Below are 14,428 nucleotides of genomic sequence, written 5' to 3' on the forward strand. Positions count from 1 at the left end.
TTGAAGTGGTAAGAAAGTGGCCCATTACAGACAATTGACAAGAAGGTGTGAGTAACAGTAGGGAGAATTTAGTATTGGGGAAATTAAGTTTAGGTCTTGTAATGACCCAACCACTCTATTCAAAAACCAGTAGGAGAACACTTCAATCTCTCTGGTCGCTCAATAACAGACCTAAAAGTGGCAATTCTTCAACAAAAAAACTTCACAACCAGACTCCAACGTGAAGCTGCAGAACTGGAATTAATTTGCAAACTGGATGCCATCAGATTAGGCCTGAATAAACACTGGGAGTGGCTGGGTCATTACAAAACCTAAACTTAATTTCCCCAATACTAATTTCTCCCTACTGTTACTCACACCTTCTTGTCAACTCTCTGTAATGGGCCACTCTCTTACCACTTCAAAAGTTATTCCTCCTCCCTTGGTATCCTACTGTTAATTGATTTATATCGTTAGACTGACCTCACAGTTGGTAAAGCAACCCCCATCCTTTCATGTATTTATACCTGCTTCTGTATTTTTCACTTCATGCATCTGATGAAATGGGTTCTAGCCCACGAAGCCAAATACATTTGTTAGTCTCTAAGGTGCCACAAGGACTCCTCATAGTCTTTCTATAGTGATTCCAAATCTTTTTAATTACCCATTGAGAAATGACCTATCTTCTATTATTACAGAAATCCTCTCAACTGAACTAGAACCTCTAGAATTGCTTTCTTGAATGCTTATCAAAAATCCCACCAATTATCAACAGATTTGCTGCATTGTGGAGACCTCCAAATATAGCCGAGGTATTCTGAACTGTATGCATCAAAGTGATTTTCTTTTGGCCATTCAAGATCTTTCTTGAAAATGCAGCTTGCTTGGGAGGGTTCTCATCTCATCACTGTCACAGCCTCTGCATCCGTGCAATAATTCTGCAGACTGGTCTCTGCAAAAAATATATATATAAATTGTGTTTCACTAGCAAGCTGTCAAAAGCAACTTCTTTAACTTACTGTGGCAGGCAAGGAACTGAATCAGCTTTATTCCCTTGCAACATTTTTGATATTCTGTTGGTATGTCTAAGATTTTTTATGTCTCACTGCACTGAACTTTCCATCTTAGCAGTGAAATCACACCCACAGATTTTTAGAGAAGGCAAAAATGTGCCCTCTTCTGCTGTCTCTAGTTCAGCTGAATATTTTAATCCCGTGTTTCTGGAATATTTCATCTCTTTGGTTGCATTTCAAGAGGGCTTCACTATATACTTGCACATTTATGATAAAGAGCATTTGAGATGCTTTGTAACAAGAATTTTAAAAAAACAAAAGAAAAACAGTGCAACCATGGAGGAAAGACAATAGAAAAAGTAAAACAAACCTAGTATTACCTCAGAGAAACAATGTGACAAATATGAATAAGACCAACTAAACTGGTTACTACTACAGTGACAATAGGCAAGGAATAAACACTGATAACATTTTCAGAAAATCAAACACTAAGGAAATATTGGCAAAAATTGGAGAATAAAATGGCTATTAAAGCAGCTGATATATTTTTTAAATAAAGCTGCTGAACTGAATAATTCTTACATAAAAGCACAGTAAAGAACTGAGGAAAAATGGAAACAAATCAGAATACATTTGGCTAAGTCACCTAGCTTCAAAAATTAGAGAATACAAACATTGTAAATACTCTAATCCAGACAAAATGCCTAGGGGTAGAACCTCATCTGTTATAAATTGGGACTCAGCAAATTTGCACTAACTAGAAGAGGCCTCTAGAGGATAATCCAGTGCTGGTGGAGGGATGGACTAATTGATCATTTCCATCTCTGTGATTCAGGATGAACAACAATTAGAGCTCTGTAACCCACCAACTCTCACTGCTAAATTATTTGAAATCAACCTTGGTTCACATTCAAGTTACACTTGTGAACCAACCTGGAGTGATTTGCTCAAGCATCGTTTATGGCTATCCATAGAAGTATTTCCATTTGCCCCTGGAGACCTACAAACCTTTTCAGGCTACTGGTCACGATGTACTACATCTCTGGAGGTGGTTCTAGGGATAAGTCACAGGGTGTTTTTTCTGTGTGACTGGCAGAGCCTATCCCTTGTAGCAAGAGGGTGAATTCAGTTCTGCAGCAGCCACATTTGGCTCTTTTCAAAGAGAGGCTGCATTGTAAGTGAAGGGTTTTCTTAGCTAACTAGAAAAAAATGTGAAAAACACCTTAACCCGGTCTTGGGCCTTTGCCTGTCTGACTCTGGCAGATAGTCTCCTACACTTACTGTTTCTGTAACATCTCTGGGACTTATTTGGCCTGACGTGTGTGTCTTCTAACTTTACAAGGGGAAATTTATTTTTCCAGTATATGATGTTATTATGATTGTATTATATTATACAGTGTAATATTTTTGAAAGAGCCCTACACACTGCATGCCCTCTTAAATCCCTCAGTTAGTGGGAAGTTGTCTTGCTTAAACACAGAAATTGCACTGAATTAACCAATTAGAAACCAGTTTAGTAAGTTGGTGCATCCCCCTTGTGTAGACACTTAAATTAGTGAGTGCCTCATCTCAATTTAGCTGAAGTTAGGAAGGAATCTAGACTGATTTAGTTAGTACAATGTTTGTTTGCAAGGTGAAGCTTTAGTGTTAAACATTTTGCTTGACATAATTGTCTCCTAGTTTCGTAAAGGCAGTTTCTTTGTATCATCAGACTAATGCACCTATAATTTCTAACCAGGGGGCATAGAAAGAAGCTTTAGTGCACAGCATATTTTACCAGCTACAGTGTCTATTACTACACCTGTTACACTCTCTCATGCATTATGTTTTTATTTTGGTGAACAACAGACATATTTGGCTGTTTCTTTATACATAACGATCACCTTTGCAGTGGCCAGTGGCACTGTTCCCCTTTTCCATGCTAGTTTCTATTAAATTCCATTTTCTGATGCTGAAGCTTCTATAGTCTGTTGCTTTGGAGAAAGGTAATTTTGATTCTGCAGCCCTGCCTATTATTTTTTTAAAACCTCAATTTGCTCATCTATGGTCCTGAGCTTATTTATGTGCCATGCGTTGGTCACATTCAGAAATGCTCTGGATACATGTTATCTACCTCCTACCTATTTGCCTAACTACCAAAATGGTCCCATCACCATAGAATCTGAGTGTCTCACAAACAACACTGCATTTATCTTCAGAGCAAGTCTGCAAGGTAGGAGGGTATTCCAGTGGAATCCTGCAAATTCACACAAATTTAGAGGCAATAGTTGTGAGGTTTGTAATAAACCATGACTGCAAGCATGGGATTTTGTGCTCCCACAGACTGAAATGTGTGTGTGACTCTGCATTGGCACCATTCCTGAATGTAGAGCCAGATCCTCAGCTGGTACAAATTTGGGTATCCCAGTTAGTGAATCTATGTCAGTTTATACCAGGTGAGGACCTGGCCTGTGCAATTGGCCAATCATGTGTGAGCTGGACTGATGGGAAAGTTTGCACAATGCTTCACCAACTAGAAGGGTCTATTTCAAAATCAATGGGGAACGCTTGGGGTTTTCATGGCATCGTCAGAGAGTGAATACTGTTACACATGCAGCTAGCATTTCCCCCCCGAGACCAAGCATAGCGTTAACGTGCCCAGTCTGCAAGAGCACAAGGCATGCCGCATATCCTGGGCTGTGGGTGTTACGTTAGAGCAGTGTGCCTTCCTTGCACCAGTGGGAGGCCAATCCTACACATATCTTTAAGCTTTGAGAGCCTGCAAAAAAGTGCTAGCTCTAAAGCATAGCAGTAGAGAAGAGAAATACTAATTACCTTGGGTAAAGACGCTCTAGGTCTTTGCCAGTTTTTATCAAAGCATAAAAAAGCAATTATTAAAATTAATGCAATTTACCATGTGTTTTACTTCTAGCAAAGCTATTTTTGGCTAGGTTTGCCATCTGTCCCATTCAAAGAGCTCAGCCCCAGACTTTTGCTCTCTGTCCCACCTCCTACAGTTCCCATGTGTCCTTCAGAAACTATATTCCTGTTTAAAGCGACACTCAAGCAATTTGGGCACAAAAGATAATTTACCAGAAAATTGCTATAATCTGGTGAGGAATGGCTTCTGCGTTCCAAATACCTATTAAAAAAAAAAGCAAAAAACCCTGACTGCCCCAAGAGACTTAAAAAAAACAAACCCTCAAAACCAAAACACCTAGCCAGAGCCTCAGTAAATTAAACCTTGCAATACTTTTGCATGGTGCAGAGGAAGCCATCCAGCCAGTGGAGGGAGCACAAGTTAACTAATACATCATATTCAGAGAAATGTGGTGACATCATCAGCTAGGCCTGACAAAACTGCAAAGCTGAGATATTGTGCCTTGCCTCAAAGAGGAGGTGACTTTAAGGGGGCTTCCTGATCCTAGGCTGTCCCCCAGTCTGGAGTGGCCCTGGCTTTACGGCAGCCTTCTTGGAGTGCCCCACAGGCCCCAGTACTGCCCAGTATCTCACCAGTGCTGCACTGTAGGACCAGCCCTAATACCCCCTTTTGCTCTTAGCCCCATCCCGCTGCCTGTACCCTATGTTAGGGTGTGTGAGAAGATTCTAACGGCCTTACCTTGTTTTCCTCAATTTCTGTACCAGGGAAATCACCTCTTAACCAGATCCAGGGCTTTTAGAGCCCTTTATGCCACTCTGGCTCTTTTGGGCAGTGTAAAGAGGTCAAAGTCTGGATAAGAAACTCACCTGAAGTGTTTTTAACCTATGAGTCTAGAACCCCAGGTAGATCCTACACATTTTTGTGTATAAAAGAATCCAAGCAAATCTGTGTTTTACACTCTCTTCCAAATCTCCTGCCTCAGAGCAGGTGGAACAAAGCGTATTTATTTACCTTGTTGACTTGACTGGGGTTACTCCAATGGGCAAGAGCAGAATTTTCTAGCAGCATTTAGAGCCTGAAGCATTCAATATAGAATAGTGTTTGTGAGGCCCTGGGAAAAAGTAAGTCTTTAGGAGACATTCTAATGAGGATGGGTGGAAAGCAGGGGTGGAAGGAGATAAACAAGGTATTGATGTTGACACTGGTGGTGGGGGTACCCCATGAGTCTCCTCCTCCTACTCCAGAGGTGGGAAAACTGTGGCCCGTGGGACTGTTCTGCTTGGCCCTTGAGCGCCCTGCCAGGGAGAGTAGCCCCCGGCCCGTCCTCCTCTGTCCCCCCTTCCCCTGCAGTCATGCTGCCGCGCGGACAGAACTCTGGGCAGCGGAGCAGCGCGCTCCTGTGGAGCAGAGCGGCAGTGTGTCTAGCTCAGCCAGGTGCCACAGCTGCCTGACATGCTGCTCTGAGTGGCATGGTAAGGGAGCCAGGGCCGGGGAGTTGGATAAGGGGTGGGGGGGTCCCAAGAGCAGTCAGGGGACAGGGAGTGGTTGGATGGGGCGGAGGTTGAGGAGGGTTTGTTCAGGGGATGAGGAACAGGGGGTTTGCATAAGAATAGGAGTCCCAGGGGGCCTGTCAGGGGGCGGAGGTGTGAATAGGGGTCAAGGAATGGGGAACAGGGGGGATTGGACAGGTGTGGGGTCCCAGAGGGCCTATCAGGGGATGGGGTGTGGATAGGAGTTGGGGCAGTGAGGGGGCTGGGAGCAGGGGGGGTTGGATGGGGATGGGGTGGGGGTCCCAGGAGGGAGTGGTTAGGGGACAAGGAACAGGGAGGTTGGATGGGTCGGCGGTTCTCAGGGGGGCAGTCAGGGGACAGGAAGTGGGAGGGGATGGATAGGGGGCGGGGGCCAGGCTGTTTGGGGTGGCACAGCCTTCCCTACCCAGCCCTCCATACAGTATTGCAACCCCAGTGTGGCCCTCGGGCCAAAAAGTTTGCCCACTCCATCCTACTCCCATCTCAGTACTTCTCTGAATACTGAATCCTTTCCTCCATGCTTCCATTTTATAAGAAACTTTCAGCTAGAGAGGAAAGGCCTATTAAGTTTATCCCTGATGTACCTCAGCTGAAGTCAATGGAGTTATCTGAAGGAAGAATTTGGACCAAGCTATCTTGAAAGCACTGATAATCCACCTTTGTCTGCAGTACTGCCCCATGCCCCAAAATACTAATGATTCCAGTGGCAGGCCGAATCTCTGCACTGCATTGTTCCTTGCTTGGCAACGCCTCTCCAGTAAATAAGTTGCAATCATCACTGCAGCATCGTTCGTAGAAAAGCTGCTTTCCAGAGCCAGCACACCTGGCAGTGACCTAAGCTCAAGACATCTCTATCACAACTAGGGAAAGGTCATGGAAATCATCATAACCATGGTAACTGTTCAGAGGTGATACATTTCCTTCCCCAAGGTACACTTGTTTCTGGGCTGAGACTTACACTTACCAAAGAAAACTGGCATTTATCAGAATTTGTATGATCAATGAAAATTCTGCCTGGTTCATGCTTCCTCTGGCACATGTGAAACTTGTCGAACAATTCTTGTTTGTTAAAGTCAGTTTAAGATTCACATTAGTGATTTAAAGCTAATGACTTTGCAGCATTCAGGCCATATTCTGTTCTTATTGACACCACTGTAAAGCTGCTGCACTAATTGATGGTGATAAGACAAGACCTTGTGGGCGTCTATTAGAGCAGTAGAGTGGCTCTTGTGTAAGTGGAAACAGAAACTGGTACACTCTCAAGTAATTCAGTGACGTGATTTCACATTCACACCAGTGTAACCGAAGACAATCACAATAGTGTAGTCACTATATTGTATGGCATGTTTTTGGTTATAAATAATATTACAAGACAAGGTGAGTAGCTATTTAAGAGGACCACAAGCCACAGCCTTCTGTTATGATTCAGGCAAAAAAACACTATGATTTAAAGCTATTGTATGAAGGGAAAATTCCAGTTGAGTATTTCCTTCATGAGGAGTATACTATAGAACCCTCATTGGCCAATCAGATGCCTCTTGTCATCCAGCTCATCTTGAAAGAGTACGTTAGATGTATGTGCTATATTTTAATTGTGTATCTGCCAATCTTAGGTTACATCCAAGCACTTGTTTAGGGTTATGTGAGATGGATTGTTTTATGTGATGTGTTCAATGTACTTTGTTATATATTTATGTATTGGGATAAAAAGTCACAGTGCCAGCCATATGGTTAGTCAACATCATTTACCACCTTATGAGGAGAATACGCGTGCCATTTTTGCTAATGTAGAACTTGAAATTTTCACAGGTCACCAAAGGAAAGTCCCTTGAATAATTGGAATATTGTATGTCTCAACCTTTGAATGAAATAGGCCTGTTTGAAGAATAACATGCGCCAAAGCATCTTTATATATTACTTTTGCCAAATAGAAAAAAATAATGAGACTGAACAGTTGTAAATGTACAGGTAGGTTAAGAATTTACATTATTTATCATAAAATGATGATGATGTTATCCCATATTCTAACTCCTTCTGCACTTTTTTCTTTTTTGCTGCTTGTATGAATGTTAAATCAAAATACAGTTTAAAAAACAAAGACAGACACAGAAGAAACCATCCAATATCAGGTAGTCTATAAAGGTGATTCCAGAAAGATATAATGATGAGAAACTAACACAATGACGTTGTGTGACTCGATGCTCATTGGTGAAAAGTGAGGTCCTGAAAAATATCCTAGTTAAATGAATAAGGGATCAGTCCCTTTCAAGGGCAGAAGATGTTTTTCAGCTGCGTTTCTGTGGGTTTTGTCTGTGCGTACAATACTGAGTCCCCCTCTGTACTTCATATTTGTCTAAATTCCATGTAAGGACGTCTGGTCCTGATTCTAATCTCATTTGCACTGAGATGTACCTGCACTTAGTCCAGCAGAACTACTCCTGATTTACTATCAATTAGTCCCTATGAATCCACATTGTAATGCAGAAAGACAGGGCCTGATCTTGCAGGGCGTTGATCATGCTCAACTCTCATTGGACTCAGATGCTCAGTACCTTGAAGAATCGGGCCAAATGGCCACTGTATGGCTGAGCTGCACATCTTTATTTTCAAGGGGCTGTTTAGGTTCAAATATTGTCTGCTTGAATTTTGACAAATATTACACAAACAAGTAGTTAGAAATAATTGCAATTTATGGAATAAATTACACCATTAGTGACTCTGAAATTAATAATCAAGGAACAGAGGGAATAATATATTGAACAGGTGACTGAAAAAAAAATAAACCTCTCGGGCAACTTGCCTCTCCTAGGATTTTAATTTTAAGCTTCCACTCCCAGCTATCCATTCTTATTCCCCATCCATCAAACTCCTGATGAATATAAAGGACCACAGTATGCAGTATATCACTCCACAAGATTGCTAGGCTGGGATAACAATGGAGAGAGAGTCTTGCAGGTTTTGAGGAGGTAGAAGGAAACAGCAGATGACAGTATGGAGAAGCTTGTCTCTCCTTTTGCTTTTCCTTTTCCTCTGTTTAATTGTGCTGGCCTTTTAATTATCATTTCAAAGATACCCAAATTCTTACTCATGATCAAATCATCTGAAAATCTCCCCTCAACTACCTTTAACAACTGATATATAACTTTTAATAGAAGTGCAGCATGATTTATACCTCTGCTTATTCCTACAATTTTAGGTTTTTGGTTTAATTTTAGTGCCATGTAAGAAGCATTTATCTTCTATTTACAGAGTTATAAAAAATGTTGCAGTTGTTACTTTCACTGCTAGCAATATGGTACCACTTGAATTAATGCTGGCTAGAGAGAACTGGGAAATATCAGTATTATTTTTGCATGAATATTGTGCCTGTCTCTGTGTGTTTGTTTATTGGGTTATTGATGTGGAGTTTGATAAAAAGGGGGTTGTTAGGGAAGGCTACACAATGGTCCAGATAAGGGGTCTCCGAAACACAGCAGCCAGGTTAATAGCTGTGAAGAGGTGACCTTCTCCACCCCAAACCTGGGGCCACAGCTGTATTGCCAAGGCTGAGAACCCAGAGAGCAAAAGACACTGATCAGTTAAAAGGTCTGCCCTGCAGAAAGGGAGGACAGAAGAGGTCAGCAGCTGCAGGAAGACACAGACTGCTTGAGACTCAGGGGTTGCAGCAAGAAGGCTGTAGCTTGATTACCAAGAGAATGGAGGTGGCGCCAAGGCTAATTCATGTCTAGCTAGGGTCCCACCCCAAAGAGAAGTGGAGGCACAGGTCTGTCACTTTAAGGGGTGCACATGGAGGACTAGAAAAGGGACTCAGCAGGGGTAGCCAGCCCAGGGACTGTGACACTGGCCTTAGGCAAAGAAGACGACCATTGCAGTTGCAACAGTCTGAGGGCTTGTCTACATCAGAAAGTTGCAGCGCTGGTGAGGGAGTTACAGCGCTGCAACTTTGAAGGTGTACACATCTGCAGGGCACCACCAGCGCTGCAACTCCCTGTTTGCAGCGCTGGCCGTACTCCCGTTTTGTCTCGGGTGTAGAGGATCCAGCGCTGGTGATCCAGCGCTGGTAATCAAGTATAGACACTTACCAGCGCTTTTCTTGACCTCCGTGGAATAAGCAGGTATCCCAGCATACCTGAGGAAGCCTCTGGTAATCAAGCTGGTCTCCTTCCCCGGTTTGCTCTCGCGTTCCCCGAACAAGCAGGTCTCCTTCCCTGCGGTTTGCTGGGTGGTTCGGGGAACGCGAGAGCAAACCGCGGCGAAGCTGGTCTCCTTTCCCGGTTTGCTCTCTCATTCCCCGAACCCCCGAGCAAGCAGGTCTCCTTCCCTGCGGTTTGCAGGGTGGTTCGGGGAACGCGAGAGCAAACCGCGGCGAAGCTGGTCTCCTTTCCCGGTTTGCTCTCTCGTTCCCCGAACCCTGAGCAAGCAGGTCTCCTTCCCTGCGGTTTGCAGGGTGGTTCGGGGAACGCGAGAGCAAACCGCAGCGAAGCTGGTCTCCTTTCCCGGTTTGCTCTCGCGTTCCCCGAACCCCCCTTGAAGCCGCCCAACAGCGCTGCAGTGTGGCCACATCTAACACCACTTGCAGCGCTGGTTGCTGTAAGTGTGGCCACTCTGCAGCGCTGGCCCTATACAGCTGTACTAATACAGCTATAACAACCAGCGCTGCAAAATTTTAGATGTAGACATGGCCTAAGTGTTGCAGGCTCAATCGTGCTATACAGAAAATGATTTAATAATTGGATGCATACTTGGAAGTGTGTGTTATTGTTTTTAAAACATATTTAATATGTTCACTGGTTTCAAAAATATTCCAGTGGCTCATTGTAATTTTCATGTGCCTCATGTCAACATTATATTGTATACATTAGAGAGTTATGGGTGGGAATTAAGAGGAGAATATAGCTTGTTGACTTCCATTTTACCAAGCATGTAGGAAAATGATAAGTACAAATTTAAATGGGGAGGGGAGAGCTACAAGAACTGACTTTTATGTTTGCAATTAGCAATTTAATTTTTGCAATACATGAGCACAGCTGTGGTTATGAATGTCTATATATGGTTAGTTACTGATCTTCATGCTTGCAATTATCAAGTTATATGTGATCATTTAATATCCTTAAACTTGGCCAGCTAAATGTTCACTCTGTAACTTCTTATTTGATTAAGACTAATTTTAGATGTGCAGTAATCATTTTATCTCTGCAATAATTCATCAGTCAAAATACCATATACATGACTTGAATATAGTTCTTTCAGTTTAAAAATTCTTCCCTCTCCTGAGTAACTAGTCATATTTTACTGATCTTTTCAGATTAAAAGATAAAAAGAAAGAGAGATGTTGAATTTATTTGCAATTTCCCCTCGCTGAGCCCTGTCAATTGAGTGACAGCCCTCTTTGAACTCAACCCTGATTTTGATTTCAAAATTGGTTGTAATCCTTTCAAGATTAAACTTAATTTTTTGCATATTATTCTGATATATACATTATTCTGGTACCAAACCCACCCTGCTTGATGTGTCAAAGGTCATTTTTCATTGTGGTAAGATTTAATCTGGAAGACTCTTGACCACAAAAAAGTGGCTCTAATCTTAGAAAATATCCTGCTGACAGAAATGCTAAATTAAAAAGTTTGGGGGAAATGATGGGCAGAGCACCAGGATTCCTAAACACAGAAACTGAGTATCTTTGGTATACAGAAGATCTAGTAAGGTTAAAAGATTCAGCGCACGACTTGCATCACTACAAATATATTATTCATTCAGATGAACTGATTACTGATTTTCCACCAACATTCAGCTGAACAGTTCTTTATCCACCAGATGACGCTGTTGAGTGGCACTGGGCCTTCCAGACTCAAGATACCACAAATCTGCCAGTGCTGAGATTTTACAGTGATGGGTGAAGCATAAGACTGTAGCAAGAATAGAACAGTCCAGAAAGCAGAACTCAGGTACCACATGTGATAGCTTGTAGTGGTACCTCGAGGCCAACCATTCAGATGTGCTTCTTTCCCCTATTCACATTGTATTTCAAAGTACATATTTTGAACCAGGTTCATTATTAGTGTAAGTGCATGTAACTTTTTGGGACACCCCAGCACTGACTTTGACTCCTAACTTTAAGATTGAACTGTATCCCATTAAACCAGCAATTGAAAGATACAAACCAACACAACTTTAGTTTCTATACATTTTTTTTCTTACCAGCTGTAACCTAAAATGCTTTTTATGGTTTCTAAAGCAATACGTGTTAAAAATAATATCTGAACAAAAGAGAAGCAGTTGTGGACAAGGAAGAAAAGCTGTGGCTTCAAATATAATTTGAAATTTCAGATATAATCATGGTGCTCGGTACAACATCAAATCAACCCCTTGCTTGGCACATGCCTCATTCTTACTAACTCTACGGTGTGTAGGGCTGCCTTATTATCAGAACGTTTTCCTAGCATGCTCTTCTGGGCCTAAGACTTTACATTTAGCAACAAGGAGGTAGTTGTAGTCCTAAAGTAGCCAGTTTGTTGCTGGCCATATTTCCCTGTCTTCTAGCTAGTGAGTACCTAGTCTGTTTTCCCCTTTCTTGTTACCGAAGTGTTGGTATATCCTCACAAGGAGATGTAACACTCAGCTTATGCTTTACACCTTCGAGCGTCTATAGCAAGGTTAACCAACTAGTCATTAAGGAAAAGAGCTGTAGGTAGGTCGTTGCAAATGGCAGGGGCTGGGCAGGGGGAAGTCCAAGTTCAGGCACCAGCAGCAGTATCCTTGTGTGAACAGTAGGCATCTAATACCAAAACACAGAGATGAGAGGAAATGGTTAAAAAGGTGAACAAGGCCACAGGAGATTGTAAAAATTCTTAGACAAAGAAATGTAAGAAGGATCACTGTTGTAAGACTAGCAACATCCAATGTAGGTGTAATGGGATAAATTAAACATGGGCTGTTAACCCAGACTTGTAGTCTTACCCTTGGAAGAGGGGCTAATAAAGTAAGCACTATTCAAGCCTTAACTACAGCATATCAGTGCTCAAAAGTACCACGACAGGAACACAAACGCCAAAGGATAAGTGAGCCAAACACATCTGATTTTTCATAGTGCCTTGATTTTGTTCTAGTCTCAGGTTGTTGGATCCTTCAGGGTAACGTTTGGCCCCTTTGGCTCAGTCTTAACGCTCTTATATGTGGGCATTTTTCTATTGGAAAGAAAGGCTGGTCTTGTGGTTAAGGTACTGGGTTAGGGCTTGGTCTCAGGAAAGCTGGATTGAATGCCCCACTCTGCACAAAGTGTCTTTGTGCTCTTGGACAAGAGTCAGGGCCGTCCTTAGGCATAGGCAACATAGGCATCTGCGTAGGGCACCTGAAAATTTGGGGCACCACTGGGTCTTAGTGTCCACCCTCTTGTTTTCCTATCCCTGTTCTGACCCTTCCTGCAGGCTCCCACAGATGGCTGCTCTAGCCTGGTGAGTCTTCCTTGGGAGGGAATCTAGTAGTTAAAAGTGGAAAAAACCTCCAGCCTGCCAGACCTATTAGCACAACATTGAAACTGTTAAAGAGACATTCAAGGGGTAATAAAGCCATTTAACAGGCATTTGCCAACCCCAAGGTATATACTGACAGGTTTCAGAGTGGTAGTCCTGTTAGTCTGTATCAGCAAAAACAAGGATGAGTCCTTGTGTCACCTCAAAGACTATCAAATTATTTGGGCATAAGCTTTTGTAGACTAGAACCCATTTCATCAGATGTCCATGAAAGCTTATGCCCAAATAAATTTTTATACTGTCAGTTTCTGACTTTACTGACAAAAACAGTTGTGCATTAATGTAATATTTACACAGAACATGTCAGTCTACAGGACCTTAGTTTAAAATTTGCTTTAAAAATATTTCATTAGTGAGCTGGTGAGGATTATAAAATCACATTTCTAAAAAATGCTTGCATAGAGTTTTAGATGCACAATCATCTTTAGCCTTAAATGTGTGGATCTTCATGCATAGTTTTTTAAATAAATCCTTCAAAAGACCTCCCGTATCTAAAATACACATTTTAATACTATAGTTAAAAAAAAAGTGCTTCCAAGTCTTCCTGTCCTTTCTGTCCATCCCTTCACCACCTCTTCCCCCAGTACCCACTAAAGAGAGCCCTTAAAGGGACAACAGTCCTTCCCTTCCAGATAGCTGGACAAAGAGTTCCCTTTCTTTACTTCTGACTATCCGACAAACTAGTTTTAAAAAAACCCTCCCGCAAAATCAGTACCTTAGTAAGACAAAATCCTTGTTATACCTAAAATCTTTGGAAACATTTTTTTTTAAAGTTGGTGAAATTCATAACCATGTCTCTTGTTATGGAGATCACACAAAGTAAATTACTGTTCCCTTTTTCTAAAAGCAATGAACATTGTTATGAACACACTAAACCTCTCTGATTAATTTAAAAGAATGTCTTTGTTTCAGTGAGTTAAATATGTAGTAATCTGGAATGCTGGTTTAAGATTTGAGTACATTTAAAATATAAATTCAACTTAGAAATACTGATGAAGAAAATGTAAAACAGAGAAGAGCTGCATCATGTATTCCATTATATGTAATGTTGTATTCAGCAGGACAGCTGACTCACCCTTACTATGAAGTTTTTGCAAATAAATCTCTGACAAACTTCAGGGCATATCAAAAAACCTGTGACTGACATTTTTTATTCTCAAATTTTAGTGCTTTTAATTAGGTACTTTCTTCATGTCCATTCTGCATGAGGGAGAGTGCATGGAAGTCTCTGCGGGGAACTGTGACTCTCTGCCACCATGAGGCAGGCTGGGCATCTCATTATCCTTTGCTGTCAAGTCCCTCCTCCCCCTCCCTCACCAGGCTGTGAGCTTGGGCTGCCATCCGGCATAGGGGCACCAGTTTAATAATACTGCGTAGGGCCCCATAAATCCTAAGGACGGCCCTGACAAGAGTTCTCTATGTCGCAGCTGAAAAGTTGAGATTAATAGCTCACAGACGTTCTGCGCACAAACGCCCTTATAATAGTTTGGAAGTAGTTCGGTACAGTGGTGAGGCGGG

The sequence above is a fragment of the Gopherus evgoodei genome, chromosome 2 (genome assembly GCF_007399415.2).
Source record: "Gopherus evgoodei ecotype Sinaloan lineage chromosome 2, rGopEvg1_v1.p, whole genome shotgun sequence".
In the NCBI taxonomy this organism is placed as follows: domain Eukaryota; kingdom Metazoa; phylum Chordata; order Testudines; family Testudinidae; genus Gopherus; species Gopherus evgoodei.